The 23,318-nt window shown below is 45.2% G+C and overlaps 1 long non-coding RNA gene across 1 annotated transcript in view; it reads right to left on the bottom strand.

The window, feature by feature from the left end:
- The window catches only part of LOC110310000, a 24,467-nt gene extending 5,661 nt beyond the window's left edge, over positions 1-18,806 (bottom strand). Inside the window, exons 1-2 of the long non-coding RNA XR_003834987.1 lie at positions 18,726-18,806; positions 15,535-15,708 (exon numbers count right to left, since the gene is read on the bottom strand). This is a non-coding gene — a long non-coding RNA (uncharacterized LOC110310000). The remainder of the gene's footprint in view (positions 1-15,534; positions 15,709-18,725) is intronic.
- Positions 18,807-23,318: the final 4,512 nt, after the last annotated feature.

The raw sequence follows: 23,318 nt of genomic DNA, 5'->3' as shown, positions 1-23,318 counted from the left end.
GGCTCACAACCATCTGTAATGAGATCTGGCGCCCTCTTCTGGAGTGTCTGAAGACAGCTACAGTGTACTTACATGTAATAAATAAATCTTAAAAAAAAAAAAAAAAAGACAGCAACAAAACTCTTAAATACTCTGCAGAGAGAAGCTAGGTAAGTACTCTGGAAAGAAGCTTAACAGTTGCAGCTCACCAGACTTGGGGCCATCCAGCAGACCCACTGCCACATGCTACCTGTCTTACCCATGCTGAAAAGGCACCATGATCAAGGCAACATATAAAAGGCAGTTAATTGGGGACTTGTGGTCTGGAGCAGGCAGGCACAAACCTGAAAAACTAGCTGAATTCTTACATCTGATCCACAGTCACAAGGCAGATAGAAATACAGTTTACTGGAAATGACACGGGGCTTCTGAAACCTTAAAGCCTGCCCCGATGACAAACCCCACCAAAGAGATCACACTTCCTAATCTTTGCAAACAGTTCCAACAAGTGCAGCTCAAACCTTCAAACATAAGCCTTAGAGCAGCTGTTCTCATCCAAACGACCACACTACCTGTCTTAGTTAGGGTTTTATTGCTGTGAAAGGACATGACTACAGCAACTCTTATAAAAGAAAATATTTAATTTGGGGCTAGCTTAATATCAGAGATTTAATTCATTATTGCCATGGCAGCGTGCAGGCAGACATGGTGTTGGAAGAGCCCAGAGTTCTACATCCTGATCCACAGGCAGCAGAAGACTGTGTGCCACAGCTTGAGCATAGGAGACCTCAAAGCCCATTGTCAGAGTGATACACTTTCTACAAGACCACACCTACTCCAACAAGGCCACATCCACAGTGCTACTCTCTATAGGACAAGTATTCAAACACACGAGTCTATGGGGGTCATTAAACCACTACACTACTCAAGAGAAATGTTCACACAAGACACCAGCTGACACAAGTGTGGTCCTGGGCAGCAAGAAGATCAAAGGCCCTCACAATTTCAGTCAAAGGAAGGGGTCTTCCAAGTACAATAGAAGTGACACCATCCAAGGTTGTTATCTCAAGCTAGTACTGACTTCAGGCCACACAGTCCTGAGCCACACATCACCAACATCCACTCACAAAGCTGCATGTAACATCCTCATAGTTTTAGTTATAGTGTGCTAGAAAGTGCTTTAGGGAAAAGCATCAGGATCACGCAGGCAACTGTGGCAGTTTTCACTTAGAAGGCTGTGGTCAGGTCAGGCTGCATTCTCACAGAAATAACTACATTTCAACCCCCATTAAAAACAGATCTCTGCAAACTTCTCCCTTTGGGGAGAAGGAACTAAACTGAAGAATGAAAACTTCATTTGGGAACTGTTGGGGAAGGCTATGGCAATTTAAAACTGGAGAAAAACTTACAAGGTGCCTGGACTTAAACTCTAATTCCTGCCAGGGGGATGACACCTATCATTGTGCCTTGTGAAGTTGTGTATCTATTGCCCCCTGGGAAGAGTCCAACAAAAATAATCTACCATTTCTCCCAAACCCACAGATTAATCCCAATTGTAAACAGGGATCTTGAAGCCCCATAACTTTCACACTTAAACTCTGGAACCTCTAAGTTTCCCTAGCCAAGTCATTCTGGGATACACAAAAGCCCTGGGGAATCAGGTTATATCTCTCTGTGAAAGACCCAGGTACTTTACTTACAATCCAAAGAAAATAGGTTCAGTCTAACTAAGCCCACAAGTCCTGATAAGTATGTACCTTCTCCCAATGCCTCAGGTTCCCCTGGCATGCCCACACCTCATAGATCTGCCAACTACTGTTTTGCCTATTCTAATCTCCCCTAAGACATCCCCCTACCCACTCTCCCTCCAATGGAGGTACCTTTCCTGACCATGATAATGGCAACCTTTTCTTTCCTAAACCCCTCTGTATCTAACCTAACACAAAATTGCTGGCTCTGTCTTGACCCTTACTATGTAGGAATGCCTTACAATCTGTAACTCACAGCACTGCCATGAGCCACTAGTGATGGTCTCCTGGTCTCAACCTAAATTATCTCTAGGTGATATACAAGGGTATTCGTCATGTCAAAAGTACCAGATAACTTGGCTTCTCCTTATTTGGACAACTGTGCAACTATTTTCAGAACCTTACTAGCTCAGGTACTAAAAGTCAGCAGCTATTCCTCCCAGCGCACTCTAATACATGATGGACCTATACAGAAGGCATTACCCAACGTCTCTCAATCTCCCTCATTGATCATGGGACACATCCACTTTTTGCATACTTACTCACAGACTCTCACAAACTTATATTTATGAGGACACAGGCCACTTGCATCTAGCCATGGCACTTGACCACTCTTGGCCAAAATGAGCAGTCACCATATTGATTCCACTCTTATTGGGTGCAGCGAACACAGGATCTGTGGCACCAGGAACATCAGCCCTAGTCCTGCAAGGCCAGGGGTTCAGAACCTTGACAAACAAGTGAAGCAAGATTTAGGGTCTTTGCAAAGCTCATTCTCCATAATGGAACATCAGGTATACTCCCTGGCAGAAGTAGTTTTACAAAAGGCCTGAATATGCTCTTTATGAAGCAAGGAAGGCTTAAGAGAAACCTGTTGTTTTTATGCCAAGCAGGCAGGAATAATTAGAAACAATCTCAAACTAAATATTTAGACTACCAGAAGGGGAAAAAGATTGGTACCAACTAGCGCCCTGGTTAACAACTCTTTCTTTCAGCCACTTGTAGGTCCCTTAATCCTCCCAATAATGTTCTTCACAACCCATCATCATCAGTCCATGCCTCACTAATTTTGTCTTCTGATAGATAGAAACTGCTAAAATTCTTGCCCTTCATCACCACCATTAGTCCTTATAGCAGCTAAAAAGGGAAGTTCCCTATTAAGGATTTGTCAGGGACACATAAGACAAGTTAGGGTTTGGGGAGGGGATGAAAAACCACTGAGTCCAGTTTGTAACCAGGAGCCATTCATTGTTCAGTTAGATTTCTGTTTACTGTAAAACTTGAAATTTCTATTTCTTGGAATTGGGTTATGCCCCACTCCTACAGCCATAGAATGTTCTGTAAAGAAAAATTTCCTGGGCTGATGAGATGGCTCAGTGGATAGGAGCACTGACTGCTCTTCTGAAGGTCCAAAGTTCAAATCCCAGCAACCACATGGTGGCTTACAACCACCCTTAATGAGATCTGACGTCCTCTTCTGGTGCATCTGAAGTCAGCTACAGTGTACTTATGTATAAAAATAAATAAATCTTTGGGCTGGAGCAAGGAGGGACTGAGCGAGTGGGGTTGATTGGAGTGAGCAGAGGTCCTAAAAATGCAGTTCACAACAACCACATGAAGGCTCACAATCATATGTACAGCTACAGTGTACTCACATACATAAAATAAATAAATCTTAAAAAAAAAAAAAAAAAAGCTTCCTTAACTGCTGGTCTTGCTTCTGTAATCATGTTTGCTTAAAAAAACAAAAAAAAACAAAAAAAAAACAAAAAACAAAAAAACAAAAAACAACCCATCCTGCAGAAAAGCCCTCAAAAGAAGATTGAGAAACTGGCTCTGAGTTGATCTCTAAAATGCCATCTTAAATACCGCTCTGCTGTGCATAAAATAAAGCTTGCTTTGATTTGGTCATAATTTGTGGTTGGTGGTCTTTCTCCTCATGTCTGTGGGATTAACAGTAGTAGTTAATCTTGGATGGAAACTCCTACAAATCTCAGGTTATCTCAGACACCTAAAGATGATTAGGAGATTATGATTTTGTAAACTGGAAGATACAAAGAATCGCTATCTTTAGTTTCCTACATGAATTGCTGCTACCTTAGGTACTAGGAGAGGTTCTTTCTTTGTATAAATCTTGCTGAGTCCTGAGAAAACTGGGTCAGAACTGTAACACAACTGCAGTTTCTGGAAAGAAAGAAGTCTGACTGTAGATATCTTTTAGTGCACACCAATAACTGCCAATCAAAATAAGATTCCCAGACATGGGACTATGGCTGTTTTATTGCTGGTTTTGTTTCGACAGTGTCTTACTAGGAATCACTGATTGGCCGCAAAGCTTTGATTCTCCTGCCTCAGCCCCCTGAGTGCTAAGAATACAGCTGTATGCCACTATGCCTAGCTCTTGAACTGCTTCTTTAATTATTGTTTCAAGTGTCTCTCTGTGTGGGCATGTGTACATGTCTGTGCGGATATCAGACCCTTTGGACTGGAGCTACAGGTGGTTGGCTGCTTGCAAGCTGCTTGCTATGGGTACTGGGAACAGAACAATCTTACACCTTTCCAAACTCTGTGAGGTGCTTCTTGAACTTGAACCAACGAAACACCTTTGAAAAGGAAGCTTGTGTGAAGTCCAATTCTAATTTGATCAGGCCTCTAAATCTACCTACCGATTTACAGAAAGCCAGAAAACACGAGGAAGAGTAAAGCTCAGAGGAATGCCTACAGCACAATCTAGACTGGAAGAAAGACAAGGGGCAGTTACCACAGGAGGCAGGCTATGGATACAACCTGCACAAGAATGAGTTGTCATTTTAAAAAGTCCAAAACTGCCGGGCGGAGGTGGCACACGCCAGAACTTGGGAGGCAGGGGCAGGTGGATTTCTGAGATCGAGGCCAGCCTGGTCTACAGAGTGAGTTCCAGGACAGCCAGGGCTACAGAGAAACCCTGTCTCGAAAAAAAAAAAAAAAAAGTCTAAAACTTGACAAATACTTAGAGGTGATCAATTCAGCCATAAAAAACATAAAAACAAACTATCTATCTCTATCTACCCACCCACCTAACTATCTGGAAGTTCTTGCCATAGAATTCAGGCTAGCAAGTACTTTCAAAGGCAGGTCATGAGTCTAGGCCAAGTAGAAAATGAAAGGATGTCCTTTCCAGTCTAAATGTCAGGTATGCATGCGCTCATCATAGAGCAACCCGCTGAGACACACCTACCTTACTGAACTTCAACATCTGCACTATACTTTAAAATAGCTTAGGAATATACATATAGGATATAGTGGTCTATATTTGTAATCCTAGTACTTGGAGAACTGAAGCAGGAGGACTGCCCTGAGTTTGAGGTCAGCCTAGGCTATGAAGTGAGACTTTATCTTAATAAATAAAAAAACACAGGCCTACAAATTAGCTCATTAGGTAAAGACATTTTCCAAGAAGTCTGATGGCCTGAGTCCAACCCCTGAAATCCACATGGTAGAGGTTATTTTCTGACGTCCACATGTACAGTGACACATTCATACTCATATACAACAACTGTTAAAAAGAATGCATATGTGAAACTACGCATGTATAATAATGGTACATGTAATATATACACACACAGCAACAGAACCCTGTGGCACTGCAGCATTAAGACTGATGTGTCAAGGGTAAGGTAGAATAGACAGGATATATATGCCTTTCTTGCTTCTATAAAGGTGATGTTCCAACTGTCATGCCAGGAAGTACAAATGTTTTGTGCATTTAGCAAAAAAGCATTAAAATTTTTATTATTTGTATGCATGTGTGGGAGCACACAGTACTTGTTAAGGTCAGAGGACAACTTGTGGGAGTTGTTTCTCCTTTTCTCCTATGGTTGAGGATAGGGAATAGAACTCAAGTTGTGAAGTTTGGCAGCAAGCACTAGGTATTAACTGCTAACCCACCTCACAGGCATTTTTATAGCCTAATTTTCTGTTAGTCTTCACTCTTAGAAAATAAACAAAACTCACATTCTTCGCAGAATCTGTTTTGGAAGAAAATCTTACTCAAAATCTCTATAACCAGTACTATATATCTTATAGCTTACTGAAGCTTTTATCTTGGTGCCAATGAATGTTTTTTAAGTAAGTATTTTAGATGTTTGTTGACTCTAAAATAATTGTTTTAGAAGAGCACTTATATCTTTTGAATCTTGGAACAGGTTCTTTCTCAGCTTCGGTTTCCAGAATTAACATTTGAAAGCACCAGACTCAAACTATCCCACCTGGAAGAAAGCTGAAAATTAACATTCCTGTTAATATTTGAGTTAGGCCTGTCTCTGGTAAAGTCTGACATAGCCAGTTTTCTGCAGTTCCCCAAATCTATAGTTAGCTGTTAATTATTTTCTAAGGGAGAGGAAAACAAACAGAGGCAAAAGGTCTTATATATTAACATACTCCAGAAATCATTCCCACATGCTCTCCTGCACTCAGAACTGCACTAAATCAGGCATGCCAGCAACAGTGATTTGAGTGTGTGATGAGTTTCAGAAAATGGGAAAGGACGTGGGCAAGGATTTGCTGCCCAGTTATTTTCCGGAACTCTCTTGGCCAATTAAGTTTTTCCCATAGTAAGTTACAAGAGACTGGTTAACTAGAGTTTTCCTTAGGGGCATCAAGACTGTACTGGCAGTATTTTCTGTGGTTATATAAATCACAGTAGAGATTTCTTCAGCACCCTGCTCATCTGTTCCAAATGGTTCAGTAGAACCCCAATGATCCAGAACTCCAAAAGACTAATTTCCATGTTCCCTTTCACTTGACAGATACTATCCCAAGTCATTCAACAGAACTCCAAATTTTCTCAAAAGTTCTTCCAAACTGAAAAGGCCTGTCATAGAAACAATACACCAGCTAAATAAGCAGTGGCTCCAAGGGACTCAAAAAGATAAAGCCATTCAGTCTCCAAGTGGCAGTTGCTGAGAGGGCTCAGGAAGAGCCCAGACAAGTCAAGGGAGTCTAAGCTAACAAGATTTATTTATTTTATGTATGTGAGTACACTGTAGTTGTACAGATGGTTGTGAGCCTTCATGTAGTTGTTGGGAATTGAATTTTCAGGATCTCTGCTTCTACTCACTCTAGCAGCAAGATTTATTTTTTATTATTATACATAAGTACACTGTAGCTGTCTTCAGACACAGCAGAAGAGGGTGTCAGGTCTCATTATGGATGGTTGTGAGTCACCATGTGGTTGCTGGGATTTGAACTCAGGACCTCTGGAAGAGCAGTCAGTGCTCTTACCCACTGAGCCATCTCTCCAGCCCTTGACCTTCCCATATTTTACTTTAGTACCACTGAGATGAAAAAAAAAAAAAAAAAAACCCAAAAAAACAAATCTTCCAACCCCACTATCAGAAGCTCGCCTCGATATTTTGTTACTGTGCACGAGACACCCCGTACACCACAATCAGCCTGTCTACAGCAACCAGCTCTGTTCCCTAAACTTGTAAGGTCTCATATTTCAAGTTCTGTCAGTGCTATAGACTTATCAACAACATACTGGGCCAAAGGTTCCAAATTTTGCTTCAAAAGGAGCCCAGTTACTATACAGACCAGTTCTGAACAGTTCTGCTAGCTGAAGTGTGTTATACAAGTCTCAAAAGCTTAAGAGAATATTTTACAAAGCTGCTGTTATCCTCCAAACTAGAATTCTCAGTGATGCTAACCTTTCCCAGGCCTGTTCATGTATTCCTAATTGTGACTTGGCTAAGAAAGAGAACTAGACCTGTCCTAATGCCATACCCTGCCTAATAATTTTAAAGGAATTGGATGCCTTCTAAGAAGCACATCTCCAATAGTACTTAATTTCAAACCAGTTTTCTTTAAATGTTTGCTCTCACTGGTTGTGTTCTTGTAAATCTTTGTAACTGTTGTCTGTTAACATTCTATAGAGGTATAACTTCTAACAAACGGACCTGAGCAATGTGTTTTAGTTTAGTTTTACACTTTATTTGCATGTGTACACATGCATCCACATAGGTAGGTCAGAGGACAACTTGCAGGAGTTGGTTCTCTTCTATCACCGTTTCTAGGAATGAACTCCATCAGTCAGACTTTGTGGCAAGCACCCTTAACAAGCCGTCTCACTGGCCCCTTAAAAAGATGTTTTTATTTCGTATATTGTGAGTATGTATGAAAGTCAGAAGACAACTCCCAGGAGGCAGTTGTCTCTGCCACCATGTGGGTTCCAGGAAAGTTCCTTCATTAGCTGAGACATCTCACCAGCCCCTGAGTGGTTTTTTTTTTTTTTTTTTTGGTTTTTTTTCGAGACAGGGTTTCTCTGTGTAGCCCTGGCTGTCCTGGCACTCACTTTGTAGACCAGGCTGGCCTCGAACTCAGAAATCCGCCTGCCTCTGCCTCCCGAGTGCTGGGATTAAAGGCGTGCGCCACCACGCCCGGCTGAGTGGTTATTTTTGAGATGACAGAACATCACCCACAGGACAGCCAGAATCTAAGTAGAAGAATGGACTCCTAAACGCCACTCCTGTTAAATCTCTTAGTTGCTTAAAATTGAACATGGAAAAGTTTTTGCTACTAAGTCATTGACATCAGTCTCAGTCATGTACTCCTTGCCCTACCAAACGGGAACAGATGAGACCAACCAGGACAGACCTCAATCTGCCAATGAGGGGGAACTGAAATAAAACCACTGGATGGTTAAGCAGTGATGTTTTCAGAGTATTTTTCATAAACAAGGTAGGGAAGATGTCAGAATAAAGTCTGCTGAGCATGATGCTGCTTGCCTAGAATCTCAGCACTCTAGGGCCTGAAACAGAATCTCAAGTTTGAGGTCAGCCTAAGCCCCATATAGAAACCCTATTCCAAAGCCAACATCAAAAGGAACCACCTCCAAAAGTGTGTACAGCCACACCGCAGAAGCTAGGCACAGTGGTGCATGCCTTTAAACCCAGCACTTGAAAGGTCTAAGCAGATGGAGTTCTAAGGCAGCTTATTCTACACAGTAAGTTCTAAACCAGCCATGTCATGGCTGTGTAGTGAGGTTCCTCCTCAAAAGAAAAATAAGAAAGACAAAAGAAAAGTTGTTTTGGAGAAATGGTTCTTACACAGGGGTACCTGACACCCCAACTGTGGATACTTACTTATACTGTATTTATAACGATTTCAATCACAGGCATATTCCACCATGAGAGAGGTATGAAAACAGCAAGGAAGGAATGTAGCTATCATGGCAAGAATGAAGATATTCTAAAGAAACACTTGTTACCCTCCATTAGGCTATGGAACTATTGAAGCAATGGTCCCCAAGAAACTGGTAGCAACATTGTACAGCACAGACAGGCTCTTCTAAATCAGTGTGGGAGGGACACTGCTTTATCTTTTTAAAATTTTGTATTTTTAGCATACATATATATGCCTACATATATTTAACTCATGTGCGTATGCATGTCTGTGTGTGCATGATAAGATAAACTGAGCATGTTGGTGGGGTGTGTGTGTGCGTGTGAAGATTAAGCCAGGCACAGTGGTGCATACATTTAATCCCAGAACTCAGGAGGCAGAAGCAGGTGGATCTCTGTGGATCTGAAGCCAGCCTGGTCTACACAGTAAATTCCAGGATAATCAGAACTACACAAAGAGAGGCCCTGTCTCAAGGGAGAAAAAAAAAGGGTGGGGGTGGGGGAGATTATAACACAATTATGTCCCTTCCCTTCTTTCCTTCTTCAACAACTCCAACGTACACACATACCGTATGCTCTCAAATTCATGACCGTTTTCTTTTTAAAAGTTGTTATTGATTGATTGATTTTTAAGTGTATAAGTATTTTGCCTGTTTGTATATCTGTGTACCCCGTGCATGCCTGGTTCCAATGGAGTCCAGAAGAAGGTATTAGACACACTGGGACTAGAATTACAGAAGGTTATGAACCACTATTTAGGTCCTGGGAATTGATCCCAAGTTCTCTCTCTGCAAGAGCAGCCAGTGCTCTTAACCTTTGAGACATCTCTCTAGGGCCTAAGCCCTCTTCTTTTATGTGTGGGGGGAGGAGAGGGGTGTTATTTGTATGTATATGTTTTGAGGGCTGACTGTTTAATATTAGATAATCAACTGGTGTACTCTTTTCTGAAGATTATTTATCCAGCTCTTAGCAGTCTTTAATTTTCTGTAGTTCTTTGTCTACCATTAAGGCCTCGTGACCTTCCTCCCTTCCATATTAGTGTTAGCATGGCTATTGTGGTGTCCTTGTTCAGATCATGATGGTTATTCTTGTATACCAACACTCATGTTGGAATCTATTCCTCATTATGTTTATTAAGAAGTGAGACCAGGGGGCTGGAGAGATGGCTCAGTGGTTAAGAGCACTGACGCTCTTCTAGAGGTCCTGAGCTCAATTCCCAGCAACCACATGGTGGCTCATAATTACCTATAACAGGATCTGACGCCCTCTTCTGAGATGCAGGTGTACATGCACACTGAGTACTCAGACATAAAATAAATAGATAGATAGATAGATAGATAGATAGAAAGTGAGATCAGGTGGTCCCTGAGAGGTGATGAGGACCTTGCACTAATGAATGGCTTAATAACATTCATGTGACCAACGGGTTGTCCGCTCTAAGAGACAAGTCTGGCTATGACTCTGTGGTACCATGCTCTCTCTCTAGGGTTCTGCCAACACAAGGCCATCACCAGATTCTGAGGCAGAGCTTGAAACCAAAACAAACCTCTTGCCAGCATGGTGACACATACTTACACCCTAGCTATAGGCAAACTGAAGCACAACAATCACTTAAAGAATTTTAGGAACAACTTGGGAAATCCAGGAAGACTATCTCAGAACAAGAAAAAGGTATGTAGACATAGTTATTAGTCCATTAGATCTTTCTGGAAACTATGACCCTTTACCCTATGGCTCGTAGCACTCTAGAACTTAAGTCCATGTAAACAGCAGAGGCAAAGACAAAACAGTAAAGGATGTAGGATAGGAAATGTCCTTATGTGCTTAAGTTAGAGCAAAACAGAAAATACCTATTGTACGGAGGTGGATAAAACTGGCCACATTACAATTAAGAAAAACAAAAAACAAAATCTCTGAAGCTGGGTGGCAGTGGCTCACAGCTTTAATGCCAGTGCTTGGGAGGCAGAGGTAGGCAGATCTCTTTTGAGTTCAAGACAAACAAAGTTCCAGGATAGTCAAGGCTACACAGAGAAACCCTATCTCACTCCCCTGCCCCAAGAAACACCACCAACACCAAAATTTAAAGAGGTTATCCTTTCCATAATTTAGACAGCATGGAATGGAACTGTCTAAATTTAAGACCTATGTTCTGATTTGGGAGAAACACGTCCCTTTCCATGTAAAGCGTTGCTACTCGCAAGCAGCCAGTGAGGAGGATAATCTCCCGCACAGTCGCGCCACTCCGAGACTTCCACCCAACTCAAATGCTTTGACTCCCTGACACCCATCCAACATGGGGAACTGGGAGCATTAGCTTTTCCTTTTCACAGTCAAACGGTAACACATTAAATGAAGTCCATTTTAAAATACCACTTCTCAACAGTAGCAACCAGAGTGCCCTTTATGGTTAACAGATGGGAGGGGAGGGGAGGGTAACAGAATGACACCTTTCTTTTTTTTTTTTTTTGGTTTTTCGAGACAGGGTTTCTCTTTGTAGCCCAGGCTGTCCTGGAACTCAGATATCCGCCTGCCTCTGCCTCCCAAGTGCTGGGATTAAAGGCGCACGTGCGCCACCACGCCCGGCTTTTTTTGGTTTTTCGAGACAGGGTTTCTCTGTGTAGCCCTGGCTGTCCTGGAACTCACTTTGTAGACCAGGCTGGCCTTGAACTCAGAAATCCGCCTGCCTCTGCCTCCCGAGTGCTGGGATTAAAGGCGTGTGCCACCACGCCCGGCGAATGACACCTTTCTAATTAGCCACCCCATACTAGGATTAATTAGACCTAGAAGACTATGTTCCTCAAATAAAGAGCACATAGAAAATCTTCAGCCACAAGACCTTCCCCACAAGGCAGGCAGGCCTGCTGCCCTCAAGGATGAGTTGATAACCACACACTGACTATATGCTGCACTGACTAGGAGCTGTCATCAAGGTTGGACTCTCTCCTGTGGGCTGGCTACCCATGCAACTGTGTCCTACACGTGCTACCTACAGTGACTCAAGTCTCCAAAGGCTAGGTCACAAGGTCTATACAGAGGCAGAAAGCAGGACACAATACTAACCATGACACAAGATTCTGGTTTGTAAGAAATAGCTACTCGAGACAAATGAGAAATGTACACACTATCCGCTGGGTGACTACAGGGATTTTTATTTCATTTCTTAGACTATCAGTGCTGGAAATGGAGTGGAAAGAAAAGTAATCTTTGAGGTGAATAGTTCTAACACCCACAGTTTCCTCCAAAAAGTTTCTAAGTCCATCAGGAGACAGTTAACCCTGACGGTTCCATCTAGGAACATCAACTCTGTAGTTCACAAACTTCACAGCATGGAAAAAAAAAAAAAAAAGACCCAACCTCTGTCTTCAACAGGGACAAGCCCTCACAGAGCTATCAGGGACACCTGTTTGGGGGCAGGGGGTGTCTTTGTTCCAAAGACCTTAATTAAGACCTGGCCTACACCTGAGGGCAACTTTAACCTACTGGGTGTACTGTATAACTAACATTCTAAGGGAAGCATCGCCATCAAGAGCCTTAATGCTATAAATGCCACAGAGTCACTGAGCCTATAGAGATGACAACTAACCACTAAGGCTGCCTGTCCCAAGATGGAAAGTCCAAAACTGAACACTGAAGATTAAAGTGCAAGGGCGGGAGGGGAAAAAAAAAGATTAAAGTGCAAAGAGTTAAACCTCAGAAATCTGGAACCAGAGTTATTTCCACCATGGTCAGAAACCCTGATAAGGCTACCTTGGAAACAAAGCACATTCCACAGTAAGCAAACAGCCCACACTAAGGTCACTTGGTCCCTGTTCAGTCCCTGTAATGTTCTGGGTCACATACCACAAGCCTGGATTTTTCTGGTTGCTCTGTGTTTCCCCTGAACTTAACACTGGCATCTTCACCAACTACCCTCTGTGGTATAAGGAGTCACCACTGACAGGCCTAAGCCACAGTTTCGGCTGAAAGTTGCTGGAAGTCTTTAAAATGTCCTTCACAGGATGTGAGACGTGGCTTTCATGATACAGTGGACAGAGCTACATCCCTGTAGCTGGCAGGTGGAGCAAAACAAGGTGAGGTTTAGTAAGCAGCCATGATGACTGCTTTAGATGAAATTCAGCTGCTCACAGTATCTGTCTGCAGAGGTAAGGCAGTTGAACAAGGCAAATCTGGGTTTGCTGGTTCACCAGGCCAAGGGTCCCAGATCAAGGAATAGGTGACTACATCAATCACATGACAGCGCCTTTGTAGGGCAGTAGAGCAGGATAGTCCTACCACAGCCTTACTAATGCTGGTAGTGTGACTTTGTACAAAAGAGAAAGAGAAACTTGGGCCCTCACATGGAGGCGCCTGGAAGCAGAACTCACACCTTATTGGACACATACTGTCCCAGCATATTCATTCACACCAAGGCATTTAAACTGTGTAGCCACTGACTTCCCAAAACACAACCCTGGAGAGCTGACAAGGAAGCTGCAGCAGACCGGCTCCAGACCCTGAGTGCACCACACACACTCTGTGGCACCAGGCCCCTCAGAGAAACCCTTTACTGTGCCAGAGCCATTTCAGAGCACACTCTGAGACAGAACACAACGCAACAAGCCTGCCTTCCGCTGTCTGTAATCTCCCTCAGAGTACTACTTGGGAATTGGATCTCTTTATTTTAAGTTGACCTTGTATGTTCAAATAATCCTCTTGCTTCAGCCTTCTCGGTCTATAGATGGGAACAAAAGATGTACACAGGTACAGGAAGGGCCCTTTTCTCTAGTTATTTAGGTCCCTACCATCATTTTAAAATTCTCTGAGGACAGGAAATTATGAAGACACCACTATGAGAGCAGTTAGTGCAGTGCCAACTGCAGGGTAGAGGCAAGGATGGCCCGCCAGGCAGCGGAGTTCTTCTGCTAATCCAGGAGTCCTCTTCCTTAGAAATAGGAAAGGTTTCACTGTTCTTAACATCTTTCAGCCAGGCAGTGGTGGCGCACGCCTTTAATCCCAGCACAGAGGCAGAGGCAGGCGGATTTCTGAGTTCGAGGCCAGCCTGGTCTACAAAGTGAGTTCCAGGACAGCCAGGGCTACACAGAGAAATCCTGTCTCGAAAAACAAAAACCAGTATCTTTCAAAATTTGAACTAGTAAAAGCACATATCAAATAATTAGTAAGAATGCTGTGAGTTATGTGTGTAGCTCAGTGGTAGAGCATTTGCTTAGCATGTCAAAGGCCCAGAGGTCAAGTCCCAGCACTACAAGATAATAAATATATAAAGTAAAACAAAAAAATATTAGAAATAACTAGCAAGATGGAATATTAAAATGTTAGCAGGTAAAGGTACTTGCCACAGAAACCTAACAACAAAGTTTGATCCCTGGAATGAATATAAAAGTAGGAGAAGAAAACTGATTCTGCAGAGAACTATCTTTGGAGAAGTGTGGCATACACAGTAATAAATAAAATTTAAAATATGATTAGGAAAAAAAAAAGTCCTTGCTATTAACAGGTACTTTAAAACCACTTTTGCTAAAAAAAAAGTACCAATTTCTCACCAGAGACCACACAGTAACTAAAAGCAGACAAAAGCCTGGAATTCCTGGGCTCTTTCTGCATGTGTCCTTTGTCTTAAGGTTCTGAGGCCCTCACCTGTTTAATCCTGAGTGTAGACATATCCGGTCCTCTAGGAGTCTGTCTACAAGCTGATGGTGGCTAATCCATTTCATGTTCCTTCAAGGCTGAAGGCAGAGAGTAACTGAGCTATCTTACTGTCAGCTTTGACACTGTGCTGCTCCAAACCCACAGAAGCATCCCAAATCTGCAGTCCTCCTACCCACCCACCCCCCCACACACACACGCCCCTGCCCCAGCAGGAATACTCATCTCAGGATAACTGAGACTATCTTCTCACCGCCTTGCAGAACCAGAACTAAGATAATGGTAGGCCAGGTCACAGGGGACCAAGACTACTTAACTGTGCATACCTCTTGTCCCTACCTAACTTGGTTTACACGTAAGGCTCATGTCAGTGTCCCTGGGCTTAAATGCCTTTCATCTGCCTCTCTTACTTCTGTCTGAACCCCCACCAGCTCAGACAGGGTTGCTTTGTATAGCCCTGGATGTCCTCAACTAGCTCTGTAGTCCAAGCTGGCCTCAAACTAGACTTCTGCTTGTCTCTGCCTCCAGAGCGCTGGGATTAAAGGATCAAAGGCATATGCCACCATGCCTGGCTTGTTTGCTTTCTTAAGGGCTAAGTGTCTGGAAACCTAGAGTTGAGCCTCTGGGCTAGGGTTCTGCTTACAGGCATATCTAAGATAAAGAAAAACCTAGACATTCAAGAGTGGGGCTAGGAGTATCTGAAAAAAAATGGGGTTCAACCGCTGACAAGCTGCTACACTTCCCAGATGTCAGTGAAGACCAGAACTGAGAGATTCTTGCAGCTAGACTTGCAGTGACATACAAAACATCTGCAGGAATGACAAACACCTGCAATGGTATCTTCAAAGAGTAATGAAAAGAATGACAGAGCTGGCTCTGAACTGGTCTGCTCAGAAGGAAACGATGCCCTTTGGAGGAGCCTCTGGTTAGTGACTGTGCCTCTCACCCCAGATAGCTCTACCACAGGGCTAACCAAGTCTGTGGCCAAGGAAAGAGTCACTTACCTATGTCCTCCTCTCAGTAGGTCAACCCGAAGTAGAAACTAAAGTATTTGAAGTCAGGTACATAAAAAGTGCAGACATGGGGTGAAGAGACAATGACCATGGCCACGTATGGTCTCCATGCTTCTAGAGCTCTGCTTCCCAGTTCTCGCTCCAAACTCTAGGCCCATCAGAGACCTGGAACACACATATGCACTTCTTTCACTGAACAAATACTATACATCAGCTCATATACACGTACACAAAATTCAACCAAGTCCCCTAATTCCCTAAACACCTTTTCAAAAGTGTTTGGGGCTTTCTGTGTATGTGTTGTATCAACGTCAAAGAGTTTTCACTTATAAAAAACATCAATTACCCAAATCAGAAAGTAACTGGTTGGGGACACACTCAAGTAATCGCTGTCAAATGAACTAAGCGCTTTCTTTCTTTTTCAACTTATTTTTACATATGTTTACTGGTATTTGGCTTGCCCGTGTACCTGTGTAAAGATGTCAGAAGCCCTGGAACTGGAGTTACAAACAGGTGTGATCTGCCATGTGATTGCTGGGAATTAAACCCAGGTCCTCTGGAAGAACGGCCCTGCTCTTATCCAGTAAGACATCTCTCCAGCACTGTGCTTTCTTTCAACATAAGAGTCTACATACCTGCCTAAAAGACATGAGGCTTTCTGTTTCTATGACAAACACCATGACCAAAAGTAACTTAGGGAAGAAAGGGTTTATTTCATCTTAACACTTCCAGGTAAGAGTCTACCACTGAGGAAGGGCAGGGCAGGAACTCAGAGGCAAGAACTGAAGCAGAAGTCATGGAGGAACACTGCTTACTGGCTTGCTTTTTTTATATCATTAAGGACCACCTGCCTAGGGGTGCATAATAGCCCCTTGGCTGGACTTGCCTACATTGATCATTAATAAAAAAATAAATAACAAAAGGCCTAACAAGCCAATTTTATGGAGACATTTTTCTCAATTAAGAATTCCTCCAAATGCCGGGCATGGTGGCACATGACTTTAATCCCAGCACTTGGGAGGCAGAGGCAGGCGAATTTCTGAGTTCGAGACCAGCCTGGTCTACTAAGTGAGTTCCAGGACAGCCAGGGCTATAAAGAGAAACCCTGTCTCAAAAAAAAAAAAAAAAAACAAACAAACAAAAATTCCTTGCCAGGCGCACACCTATAATCCCAGCACTTGGGAGACAGGGCAGGTGGATTTCTGAGTTCAAGGCCAGCCTGGTCTACAGAGTGAGTTCCAGGACACAAAGAACTACACACAGAGAAACCCTGTCTCAAAAACAAAGAAACAAAAGATTTCCTCTTCACAGGAGCTGGGAGAGATGGCTCAAAGGTTCAGAGCACTGACTGCTCTTACAGAAGACCAGGGTTCAATTCCCAGCACCCACCTGACAGCTTACAATTGTCTGTAACTCCAATCTCTGATATCCTCACACAGACACACAAGCAGGCAAAATACCAACACACATAAAATATATTATTTAGAAAAAAAAAATCCCTCTTCTGGGGTCTGGAGAGATGGCTCCAAAGTTAAGAGCACTGGCGCTCTTTCAAAGTACCTGGGTTCAACTCCCAGCACCCACATAGCAGCTCACAGCTATCTATAATTCCAGTTCCAGGAGGATCTGACGTCCTCACACAGACAGACATGCAAGCACAACACCAATGCACATCCAATTAGTAAATAATTTCCAAAAACTATTTTGAAGGAGAAAAACAGAGTCCCTCTTCTGGGGCTAGAGAGATGGCCCCTCTAGAGATGATCAAGAAGCCTTCCAGAGGGCCTGGGTTCAAGTCCATTCAGTCACAGGCAGCTTACAACCGAACTTGTAACTCTAGTTATAGGGGATTCAACATTCCCTCAGAGACATACTTGTAGGCAAAACACCAATGAACGTTAAAAATAAATAAAACATTAAAAACAAGTCCCCTCTTCCAAGGTGTGTCTAGGTTTGTGTAAATTGATGAAAACCTACCAGCACACTTTGAACTTCCTAAAGATTCAAAAAAAAAAAAAAAAAGTTAACTTATACTAGATCTTCTCATGAAAATAAAAGCCACACAAAAAAGTCTATATAAAAGTTTATATAGGGGGAGTTAGTGGGGGAGCGTGTAGGGGACTTTTGGGATAGCATTGGAAATGTAAATTAAATAAATACCTAATTAAAAAAAAGTTTATGTAGATTACAGAAAGCATGCACCAATGTCTTCATGCACAAGCCACTCCCTCAGGGTGTAGAGCCAAACTTGTAGCTTCTCAATTCTGCTTAGCATGGAATTAATTCCGTGCCTTGCAACTACGCTTATTCAGAGCACTTAAAAAAAAAAAAAAACTCAAAACTAAAATTTCCCTGGTCTTATTAATTTTTATCACCACGATATAAAGGGGAAAATTTCTTTCTTCCTACCAAGTCACAAGAATATACTTGCCTTGGCTGACTGGCTTTACGAAGCCAGAAGGCACAAGTGTCCTCTTTAAAACTGCACTTAATCTTATCCTAATTAACTTCAAAACAAATGACTTCCCTTTTTACAAACGCCAGAACCGCGACAGCCGCTCCTCCTGAGGCTCGGCGCTGCAGGGACTTGAAAAGACGCGCTGGAGCCTCGTGAGAACCTCCAGACGGAGAGCGAGGACCCACAGCCATCCCGGGCAATAGAGAGTGGGTCGCACCAAAAAGGACAAAAGGAACAAAAAAATGACGGCAGGTACTGCGACCGTGAAGACGCTGCGGAGCCAAGGCGTTAAGTTTCGTTAAGCCTCCGCGGTCAGACCCAGACGCACACGCTGCAAGCTAGGCAGGCACCAAGAAGCGTGACACCGACCCGTGTCACCGCCGCGCCGCCTGCCTGCGCCCCTTCCTGGACACGCGCGCCCACCGACACCGGCTTGGGGGACGCCACGACGTGGCGGGAGCCCGGCACCTGACGAAAGGTCCCACGGGGCGTCCCGCGGCCGCTCCCCTCCGCGGCCGCTCCCCTCCGCGGCCTGGGCCCGCCCGCGGCGCGAGGCGCAGCTGTCACAGGCCAGGCCGGGCCGGGCCGGGCCGGGCCGGGCCGGGCGCAGTCTCGGGACACAGCCTCCACCCGGCTCGCCGCGCACGGACAATGGCGCGGTTCCCCGACCCCTGCGCGGCGCCGGCCGTCGAAGACGCCACTGGAGCGTCCCGCGCGCACTCACCTGAGGCGCCGGCTCCGCGCTGCGCTGCGCGGGCCCGCGGGCTGCGGACAGCGCGACGGGCGCGCCCATTCATTAGCTGCTTTGTCTGCCCCCGCCGCCCCTCCCGCCGCCCCAGCCCCGCCGCCCGCGNACGGGCGCGCCCATTCATTAGCTGCTTTGTCTGCCCCCGCCGCCCCTCCCGCCGCCCCAGCCCCGCCGCCCGCGACGCCGCCGGACGCTGCGCCCCTCCCAGGGCCCCGCGCGGGTCGGGGGCGGGGCCCGGGGCGGGGCTGCCGCGCGCAAGCGCAGTCCGTGCGCACCTGCCCCGCCTTGGGGGGGATGCCCAGAGTACGGCTGGATGGGCCCGGGCTAGGCAAACGGGGCGGAGCTACGAAGACTACGCAGGCGCAATTTCCCCTCGCCCCATCTCGGGAGGTCAGGTTACACACACGAGGTCTGGTCGGGGGCCTCCTCCGTCAAACTACGCAAGCGCGATCTGGCGCACCTGCCCTGTCGGGCGTTCGGTCCGAAGACTACGCAGGCGCAGTCGCCGCGGCGGTTGGTTGGAATTGCTGAGCGTTTGAGAAGCGCGCGTTCTCCGTGGTTTCTTCTTAAGGCTTGGCCGTTAGGGTGGTCCTGCGCTCTCAACGGCTGGCCGCGGAGCTTCCGGGCTTGTGGTCAAGGCGGGCGCCTTCTCCGGGGGCGTTGCGCGCAACCAACCACTTTCAGTAGCCCTTGGGTGGAGGCTAGACACAGCAGGTGCTAGCTGCTCAGGGCCTGGGGCCATGTTTGGGTAAAAGAAATAAGGAGCTGAACATTGAACGCCCCACTTCAGATGCCTGTGCGGACCATGTAATTTCTGCAGGTGGAATTTGACCCAGAGGTCCTTCTCTGATGACACTTTAGACCACAGTTTGTTCTCTTATGCGGGAGTTCTGTTCTACGCCCATCTCCTGTTCTGCGTGTTTAGGAGTTTCCGTGATTGAGGTGGTGGTGGTGGTGGTGGTGGTGCGGTCGGGGGAGGCGTCGAGTGCTGATATCACACCTTGCTTACCCTGATTCACCATCACTGGTCAATGGATATGGTTTGGGATTCTGTGTCTTTAAGTTCAAGGGACGATGGTTGGGCTGCCAGTGCACTGCTGGTGGAAGTCATTGGTGTGGAACCCTGAGCCTGGCTTCTGTCTTCTTTGCCTTCCATTCAGGGAAGCTGATGTTTGTGGTGGAGGTGGTGGCTCCATATCAATGGAGAACACCAGAGAGACCTGGGTGGAGGTCCTCAGCTAGCAGGTTCCCGTAGGGTACAAAAGTTTCTTCCCAGTAATCTTCCTCTCCCTATTATGATGCCCCTCGTACCCTACACCCCAGGGGAAAGAGAACATCTACCTTCATGAAGGATTTCTGAAGCCCCAGGAGAACTGTTGAGACATGGGTTCTTGAGCTATAGAGCTAAGGGGTAGGGCCTAGAACAAGTAAGTAAAGTAGCTAGGAGAGAGTTAGAGCTTTAGCTTAGGATGTCTCAGCCCAGCTGGAAAGTCTCGACTAGCTTGCCTCTGTTTATACAGAAGCACCTGCACAAACTCTTCACCTGGAGACGGCCCCTCTGTGCTCCTAGCCCTGAACAGGCTGTGCAGGGGAAGAAGGAAAACGGGAAGTAGAAGACAATGAGGGTGCTTGCCTGGAGTGCACGGAGCAGGCTTCCCCTCCTGGAACTTGAATAGTGTCAAGATGTCGAGGGGATTTGGAGGGTTAGGAAACTGCGTGTCCACAGAGACCGCGTAAGACAAAAGATGGTAACACTTGAAATTCTACCTGCTATGTTAGAATGAGGCAGTAGGTCTAGCAATGGAGAGGTGGATGCTACAGGCAGAGCATCAGCCCTTCCAGAGGGACTGTTCCTGAGAACGGGGAGATCAGGCAGTCCATCTGTACTCATACTCGATTTCCAAGAAGACAGGAAACCTCAGGACAGGGATTTGCCTACTATATGATCCAGGGCAGAAGTCTAGTCCCTTGTTTCTAGGTATGCAGGAGCCCCTCCCCCACAAAGGTAATCAGGCTGAAGGCACAAAGGTCTTCACAGTCTGCTCCAGAATGGCCATCCTGAGCCCTGGGATCTTTGAGCTCCACCAGCGGTCACTAAACAGTCTTATAAGTATATGGTTCTTATAAGTATATCAAAGTAGCTTTTGGGTGTTACACAGGTACTGTTTTTTTGGTTTGGTTTGGTTTGGTTTGGTTTTTTTGTTTTTTACGTTTTTTCGAAACAGGGTTTCTCTGTATAGCCCTGGCTATCCTATAACTCGCATTGTAGACCAGGCTGGCCTCGAACTCAGAAATCCGCCTGCCTCTGCCTCCCGAGTGCTGGGATTAAAGGCATGCGCCACCATGCCTGGGTCACACAGGTACTGTATTATTCGCTCTTCTCATTGCTCAGACAAAACCATGGCAGGAAGAATTTATTCTTAGGGTACAGTCCCCACGAGGTCAGGGAAGGTGTGGCACGGATCTTGGGGCAGCTGGTCACTTTGCATCTGCAGTCAGGAAGAAGGGATGTGGGTATTTAGCTTCCTTTTTACTTTGTCTGAGACCTAACCCTGGGAATGCTGCCCACCCCCCCTTCAGGAGGGTCTTCCTACTCAATTAGCCCAACCATGATAATCCTTCACAGGCCTGCCCAGAGGCTACTGTAAACTACTCCTAGGCTTTCCTGGAGGAGAAAACCTGTTGTGTTGACAGCACTAACTGTCACATGGTTAGTTTAACAGGTGGGTGCAGGCACCAATCAAAGGGTGTGCATTGAGTTATGGCCTGGATACTGACCTATCTTGGATAGGGGGTTCTAGCTCATTCACTCCTGGACCCAGTCCTACTGAGATTCAATTAGGCCTCCATTTACTATCTGAGAAATGAAGCAGCTCCTTGACTGTACTCCAACCCTGTCCAGATGGGCAAGCAGAGATGGGCAGCCACGCAGATGATCAACCCATGTAAACGGCCAGTTTTTCTAAATGTAGGGGTGAAAAGCCCAGATAACAGGAAGGAGTGCAAGTATTCCCACTGGAGAGGGTCTTAGGCTAGGTGTTTCCTGGTTCTTGCCCACTCCAAGAGTGAAATGAGACTGGAGACCTCTCTCAGAGGTCCTGAGTTCAATTCCTGGTCACTGCAACCATTTATAATGTGATATGATGCCTTTTCCTGGCATGTGGTTATACATGCCAGTCATACATAACATATTAACAAATTAAGACTGAAATAAACTATTAAAAGAATAGAACAATTCAGAACACATTAAAAGAGCAGAGTGGCCGGGCATGGTGGCACAAGCCTTTAATCACAGCAGAGGGAGGCAGAGGCAGGTGGATTTCTGAGTTCGAAGCCAGCCTGGTCTACAAAGTGAGTTCCAGGACAGCCAGGGCTACACAGAGAAACCCTGTCTNGAAAAACCAAAAAAAAAAAAAAAAAAAAAAAAGTTGATTGCCTACATGCATGTCTGTGCACCACCTGCATGCAGTACTCATAAAGGCCAGAAGAAGACCTCCGGTCCCTTAGAACTGGAATGCAGAAGTTGTGAGCTACCATGTGGATACTGGAATCAAAGTAACGTCCTTTGCAAGACCAGCAAGTGCTCTTCCCAGCTATCTCTCCAGCCATAGGGCTTCCTTTTATGGAGCTGAAGAGAAAGAGTTTGGTTTCTAGGGTTCTGTAGCATGGTTCTTTATCTTGACAGATTGAGTCACAAACTTTAATGCTATGCATATTCTTTCTCATTGTACCTCTGGTTTTGATCACCAACGCTCAATTTTGCATAGACATTAGATGATAAATAGATTCTCCTTAAATGTTCCTTTAGAGGGGTAGAGTTTGCTTTGTTGTGCATATACACACAAACCAGCTAAGGTTAGATCAATCCTTTACTTCTGTCCCCATATGTTGAGGATATATTTGACAAGTTGTATGGTCTTAATAGGAAGAGAGACGCATACCATTGTTCAGAGTGGGGTGTGTTTGTAGCTGGATACAAATAACAGTCCTGGGTTGCTAACAAGTTGCTAGATACAGAGCTCAGGTGTAGGGGTGTGCATGTGCAAAAGTTTGCTTAGTACATAGAGGTGAGAGTCCTGAGCTAGCAAATGCATTATAAAAGAGGTGTGTGCATAGTCTAAACCAAGCAGAGTCTCAGGTTGCTAACCTATGGTTGCCTGTCTCACTGGATTGTGACTGGGTTTGGAGCCCCTTTCTGGGGACAGGTGGCAAGGTATGTATGCCGCTAATGGGGAATGTGTAGACAGCTATTGGGGTGATGTGGAGGAGGCAGTGAGAGACCATCCACAGAGACCACTGAGCTATCATAGGTGATAAAGTAGGCACTGCTCAGTGAAGAACTACCGTGGGAGAAGGTTGGAGATCGCTGCTAGAGAGGCTGATGAGCTGAGGTGAGATGGAGCTTGCCAAACCTTTGCTCACATAGGTGGAATGCAAAGTCTGTCTCTCAGCTGGAGCTTACCTGTTTAGACCCGTAGTAGGGTTGTGAGGGGCAAAGGCTTTCAGCTCTGGTGAAGGTCCCATTTATCAAGATTTCCTGTGAGATCATGTTCTTGATATTCAGTTTAA

Source organism: Mus caroli, chromosome 15 (assembly GCF_900094665.2).
Source record: "Mus caroli chromosome 15, CAROLI_EIJ_v1.1, whole genome shotgun sequence".
Classification (NCBI taxonomy): domain Eukaryota; kingdom Metazoa; phylum Chordata; class Mammalia; order Rodentia; family Muridae; genus Mus; species Mus caroli.
This window is presented reverse-complemented; position numbering and strand designations above follow the sequence as displayed.